The sequence below is a fragment of the Rhincodon typus genome, chromosome 7, assembly GCF_021869965.1.
Source record: "Rhincodon typus isolate 14 chromosome 7, sRhiTyp1.1, whole genome shotgun sequence".
Classification (NCBI taxonomy): domain Eukaryota; kingdom Metazoa; phylum Chordata; class Chondrichthyes; order Orectolobiformes; family Rhincodontidae; genus Rhincodon; species Rhincodon typus.
In genome coordinates this window covers 27,760,706-27,767,810 of record NC_063338.1, presented here as the reverse complement: position 1 = coordinate 27,767,810, position 7,105 = coordinate 27,760,706, and the positions used below count along the sequence as shown (strand labels likewise).

Here is a 7,105-nt window from a genome sequence, read left to right as displayed (position 1 = left end):
CTTCTTTCAATATGACTCCAACAGCATTTTGTTCCTTGGGGAAGAGAGTTGCAAAGTGTTCATTTAGCATCTCAGCTGTACCCTTTGCCTCCATTTGGTACCTAATTGATCAAATCTCTTCTTTTATTAACCTTGTTCTTTTTAAAATTTCCCTTTATGTTAGCATTCTCTTCCCATTCTCTGTGCCTTTCTCATTTTCTTTTTTCACTTACCCTTTGAAAATTCTATGTTTAGCCTGTTTCTCATCTGCATTAATAATCTGAAATCTGTAATATACACTTTTTTCCTGTCCCCCTCAGTCTCTATCTCTTTTGTCCTCCAGGCTTTGTCATCTCATCATCCCTTTCATCTGGCATTATTTGGCCTATCTTTTCCTGTCTTGGAAATGTATTTTGACCATATGCAAACCACCTCCTCTTCAAAGACAGACCATTATTCCAAAAAAATTTGCCTGTCAATCTTTAATTTCAATTTATATGGCACAGACCATTTCACATCCCACTGAATTGGCCCTCCTCCAACTATGTATTTTATCTTGATTACTCTTTGCATCATAACATTTAGATTAACTATGAAAACGAACGATCACTGTCTCTTAAAGGTCCCCCTACTAACACATGATACATTTGCCTACCAGTTCCCCAGAACCAGATCATAAAAGTTTATGGAGGTGACTTGGAGGGTACAAGTGAACTTTAAGATATTTCGGCATAGACCAAGGAAGTGAAGTAGTCATTGAGTGATAGTGTAAAGCCTTATGGTAGGGAAGTTCTAAAAGGATTTATGCAAAACATATTTGAACTGTATGTCTTATATATAATGGAATACAAAACATATTGGGAGCCTATGAGCAGAATATGAGATAATGGAGAGAAATTGAGAAATGCTGCAATAGAAAACTCATATCAAAGATCATTTGATGAAGTAACAGAGAGGTGCTAATGGAAGATCATTGATCTAAAATGCTAAGTCTGTTTTCTCTCCACAGAAACTGCCTTCCTTGCTGAGTATTTCCAGCATTTTCTGTTTATATTTCAGATTTCCAGCATCCAAGTAATTTGAATGGTAGTACAGGGATAATGCAAGAAATGTAGATATGAACTTTAAGCACATTATAACATGCCTCATAACAGACTTATTCATAAAATAAAAACGCAAGGTGTTTAAGGGACATTGGTAGCTTGGCATGTAGTAGGGTTACTACAAAATGTGTAATGGAGCTCTGTCCAAGAACAGGTTTTCTGCTCATCCCCTCTGCCCCTTTAAGTCTTGCACTTTCCTTTCCATTTGCTCGTAAGAACTCTCATTTTCAACATCAATAAGCAATGAACAATGTAACTAGAAAAAAAAATACATGTGGTGGTTTCCTGTTGTTTTCCTTATGTATATTTAAAAGAAACAGAAATCTTCTTCCCAAGCAGCTGTGGTCCCTTGGGGTTCTAACTCTTCTGCCATCACCACTGAAAATTCACTGGTTCCAAAGTTGGCCGTGGCTCATAACCCTGGGATAGGGTGACTCACTAAAGATGGCCACTCCCTGAGGAATCAAATGACCCTGCTACCCTGGAAAAACTTAACAACACAGTAAGTAGTGAGCATGATTGTAGCAGACTTCAGGACGTAGTCTGGTGACAAATACAGTTAATTGCAGTTAACTGTGAAGTGATGAATTTTAGAATAAACAACATGGAGAGGCTGTGTATTGGTGTTTAACAGTACAATTGTGAGAAGTGGAAGTGCATGGAAATCTGGGATGAATATTACCAACTACTTGAAGATAGCTGGAAAAATTGTTAAAATGGATTAGAAAGCATCTGGGGTACTTGGTTTACTAAATAGGGACATTCAATACCAAACAAGGAAAGTTACGTTTAGTCTTTTCAAACATTTGCCGAGTCCTCAACTTGTGTATTGTGTGCATTTGGGATAATCACATTTTTGAAAGTCCAGATCAATGCTCTGGCGAGGATACAGGAGATGGTTGACAGAATGATACCTGGGTATAAGGAAGAACAGTTATGTGGATAGATTCGGGAAGTTAGGATTGTTCTCCTTAGAGCAGAGCAGTCTAAAGGAAAACCTAATAAAGATATTTAGAATTACAGTTTTTATGGAGTAAGTAGGGAAGACTCTTTCCTCTGATAAGTGGTTAGGTGAGGTCTGTTGAGTGGAAATGATGCATGCAATAGTTATAGTCCATGAGTCTTGCTGAGAGGCCTGTAAGTCAGAGAGAGTGATGGCCCCACGAATGTGCACTAGCTGAGAAAACATGGTGATACTTGCCCTTGCAGAGCATGGAATATCATTAACTTTCTTCCTGCTCAGCTGGATATTGTGCTTTGCTTGGGACACTGCACTGGCCCAGGCCGCTATCTCAGTCGAGCTGTCTGAGTCTGGTGGTGTGGCCTCCTTTACTGGTTGGCAGGAAGAAGCACTGCCCTCCTTTCTACGATGCCGTCAATCAAAACCTCTAGGTCAATGTTGCTGAAGCAAGGAGTTAGCCTGTCTTTCCTTTGTGACAATAATTCAGGATCATAATGTGATGGAAAGTACCAGGCTTTCCATATCTAAAGGGGTGAAAAACTGGCTTTTAAATATGGCACTAACAGTGTGCACCTCCACCTTACATCCATGCAATTCTATCTGACAGATTCCAAAAACATTAATAATAATAAGAGCTGACCTGAACTATTACTTGGGAAAAGCCACCATGTTCCATTGCGGGTTGAGTGCCATATCACAGCTGAGAAAAAAACACAGTTAAGGATGGGAACATTCAGCCGTAAATTTTGATCAAAGGTCATAACTTGGTCGAAGTGATATTATTTCTGATTGGTGCAGGACGCATTGCTGATTTGAGGAGGGGCTGAAATATATTATTGTGGCAGAGAGAAAGGAGTATAACTCCGCATCTGTTTGTGGTTCACATGAACTGGGGTTCTTGTTGTTAACATGAATAAGAAAGCAGAAATTGTTCTGTTCCCTAGCATGAAGCATTCCTGGCTTTATAGAGTGACAAAAGGAATTACTGAGAAAAATCCATAAGTTTATCAATTCAAGCTGCTTATTTTATTGAATGAGGAGTTTATTTTTGTGTATTTGTGTATATCAGGTCTAAATGGTGGTCAGCATTGTATATTGCTTGCAAGGAGTTGGAAGTAACAGACAACTTCCAACTCTGGAAATTCATTCTGGTGGCCCATCTTGGCAAATGAAAAACGCCTTGTTGCTTGTCTACCAAAACATGTTCTTGGCAGCAGTGCAGGACTTCTATTCTCAACCAAATTTTCTTCACTATTGGCTGACAGTGACAAACTGAATGCTCAATGATGCCATTAGGTTATAAATGTAATAACAAGCTCATAATTCGACAGCAATCTACACTGTGTCTTTGGGCACTGAAATCCTGTATGTACTATTTTTACTATTTATATTTGTGTCAAATTTCCATCAATGCTACTTCAACTAAGCTGTTAACTTATTTAAGTGAATTAATTATGTTTTTCTAAAATCACACAAGAAATTGATGCAAGCATGTTAACCAAAGTGACCAAAATAGCACATATATGATCATCAGCTCTCGCTAAGAAATGTTCACAGTACTTTTACACTCATGTTATTTTGCACTAAGTTAAGATATTTGAACTAATATAAATTAGTGGTTTCTGGCTCAGTGCAGAATTTTCATTCTCAAATATTTATATGATAACGTTTGTTATAAGACAACAATAAGTGGGTACAGTTGACAGAATGCTACAATTATAATCTTCCCTTTTTCCTCAAGTGTCTTACTTTCTATAAATTCTGGCCAATAATTTTCTTTTTGTAATTTGTTGGGATTTAAATGCATTATTGGTGACTGTTTAAAGTGAACATGGTAGATAAACATTTTTGTAAATATGTTAAAATATAAGTGAATTAATGTAACCATAGACCTTTGACGTATGCAGGGCCAAGGGGACTTACTGAAAAATGCTAAGAATGAGGCACTGGAAAACATGAAGCAAATCCAAACTGCATGTATCTCATGTGGACTGAGCAAGTCAACAAGTGAAAGGGCACGGTTGAAATCCAAATAAAGTCTTCAGGAAATACAGGAAAACGAAAATGGAAAATTGAATGAAAGCTCTGATAATTCCAAGACCAGCCCCAGTAGCTTGATGATGGAGTCAAAATTACTGCTTGCAGTTAGCCACCAATTTATTTCCATGGATGATACTGAAGATACTAACAAAGCCTTTAGAAAGAACAAGACTTAATATTTAAAACGACAAATTTTATGGCATATACCACAATAAAATAATTCAAGGAAAAATATATTAAAGTGATATTTCTGACATTCTTGTAACCACCTTTGAACTTGAATTTATAGCTCATTTAAAAGAAAGGATGAGAACAGGAACTGACAAAATCACAATTGGCATGCTCTTTTCTTCACACTTTTCATTGTTAGTTATGCGTGTACTAGTTTTTTAAATACATTTTAATATGAACAAAAGTATTCCACTGTACATTTTGGTTATGCATAGCAGTATTTTTCTGTTGTGAGGCTATTGTATGTAAATACTGCTTTTATTTTAAAACGTCTGTTCATACATGTATTGAGGACTTTTTTTGAAATTATATTCTGAAATGTCCTACTCACTCACTCTGTACACAGTTGAGGAACATAGTCAAGCCTGGATCCTGTAATCAGAAAACATCAAATATAAAAGAAAAGTTTACCAAAGTAGAGCAAAAAGCATTGTTTATAGATTAATTCCTGAGGAACATAGATTACCACTTTGTGACAAACACAAATTGTAACAAGGTTAAAATTTTCAGTCGTTTTGCTGAAATTTAAGAGAAAACCAATATTCTACATTGCTGTGCGTCCTCTCAGTTTTCAGGCACTAAGTTACGCTGCAAAATTTGCATATCCATCAATGTCTTACCAATTTTTCCAGTGACTACCTGAATGAGACAGGAACCAAAATGATCCTTGATTGGTCCTTGATTGGTACTGGATTACTCAATGTCATCCAATGTCTTGGAGTAATAAAATTGGCCAGTGTTTCCACTATCCAGTTACTCTTTCTAGAAATAGGTGAGGTCTGTCTGTGGGAATTGGCTGAGGCAGAAAGAAATTTCCATAAATGTCTTTAAGGATAGAGAGGAAAGAAGGAAATTCAACATGGAAAATAAATTGCACCAGCTGTTTTTGCAAATGTCTGATACAAAATGGATATTTGCAAAAGTCAACCTTGCACTTGCATGTGAAGTTTCAAAATAATCTTTTTCCTTGGAGGAGTGAGTGTTTGGTCAATCAAAACAGGATAAAGTTAGGGAATGACTGAACTGAAAACTATAGGTTCCAAGTGAGATGAATACATGTCAAGAAGACTTTCCCACAGCTGCCATGCTAATTGAGCTCAAGGCTTGGTAATCAGAGCTTGAACATTTATAGTTGCGCTTCTTTGGAACAGTGTGTTCCAATTTTGGTTATGTTGCCTGGTAGAATTGGGGAAAATGGCTTCCCTGTACTATCCAACAGCAACAATAACGTTGACATTGTTGTTATTGTCATTTGTGACGGTCTTTGTGGGGCTAATCTTCATATCTTCCTTAAATAAGTAGCAATGCTGGAGTCAAGCTGAACATACAAGGCAGACAATTTGTGGACTGGGAGTAAATGGGACAACCAAGTGATGTCATACTGGAAAAAGTGTTCCGGCCCATCCAGCCTGTCTCACACAATGCGATGCCTTGTGCTTCATGTATAGATTCTGTCCAATACGTGATCACCCAAAAGAAATAAATTAAAATCAGATAAGACCAGGCAAACTTGAAGGAAAAGGTCAAGGAAGTTTATTTCTAACAAATGTACATTCATCCACCCTAGTCCCACCTCCTTAGCTGCTTTGGCATTTAAACTAGTTCAGGGTATTTCTCTGCTCCTGATAATATCGTGCTGTGCCTACCTTCTATATGGGATGACTTCTACCCCAGCCAGAAACAGCCCTTTGTTGAAGGAGTTCCATGAAGCAATGACAGACTGCTCCAGGTGGCCACTGTTTGCGTTGGGTAAAAGAATCTAGTTTTTTTCTCTTTAAAGCTGTTTTCTGGATTTCATTGTAAGAGGTGAAGAAAACTCAGGCAGTTAGTAGACAGTTAACAAGGAAACTTTTGAAACATTCTTATTTGCTCATTTCCAAGGTATATTTCACTTTTTTTGCAAAATAGTCGTCTTTGGATTTCTCTGCTTCAGAGGACAGGGTTTGTCCTGTGCAGTATTTTGGTATGGTCAATAATGAGATCAATAGATTTTTGAAGATTGAAGAAATCGAGTGATTAGGGAGGGAGAGTGTGTAAGTGACATTGAGGTTGAGCATTAGGCAAGATCTTACTGAAAGATGGAGCAGACTTGAAACATCGTAACACTTACTCCTCCTAGTTCTTATGATCCTAAATCTAGCCCACATTCAAATAAACATCTTTGATCGGGGATGATAATCTTCATTAAGTTTATTAAGGAACTGTCTTTGAGTAAACTACATTCAAGAATTACTGTCCAGTCACTACTACAAATACTTTGGACTTTTGCACCTATTTGATAATATAACATTTCTTTTGTTTCTTCAATATGTTACACCTAGTGTTTTTCAGCAATATCCATGTAAATGTTCATTAGTCTTGTTATAGTGTAGGGCTTACATATTGCAGTCCAGGTTGATCCTTTGTATACTGACTATACTCCAAAATTATGTATATGTTCTATCAATATCCATTTTGTAAATTTAATTATTGTTATTGACAAAGTTAAATATGCAGTTATAAAATATGTGTCTTCATTCATTTTGTTTCTGAATAAATTAAAATATTGTAAATCTTGATTTTTTTTCATTTAGATTAGCCAAACAAATGCTACTCAAAGGACTAATGCAAGATGTGCAGCACCTTGTGAAATATACAACTTCATAGGTAGAATTCACAGAATGCGTCAACACAGAGCTGCTATTTTGGCACATAAAATCTGTGCCACAGGCCATCCCATCAAATCCAAACTGTTCTTTGTCTATTCACTTAATATTTTTCTTTCTCAAATAACTAATTACAATTTGGAAGA

General features: G+C 36.7%; 1 long non-coding RNA gene across 1 annotated transcript in view; it reads left to right on the top strand.

The window, feature by feature from the left end:
* Positions 1-6,820, top strand: part of LOC125483585 — a 19,248-nt gene extending 12,428 nt beyond the window's left edge. Inside the window, exon 3 of the long non-coding RNA XR_007262537.1 lies at positions 3,951-6,820. This is a non-coding gene — a long non-coding RNA (uncharacterized LOC125483585). The remainder of the gene's footprint in view (positions 1-3,950) is intronic.
* The last annotated feature ends 285 nt before the right edge of the window (positions 6,821-7,105 follow it).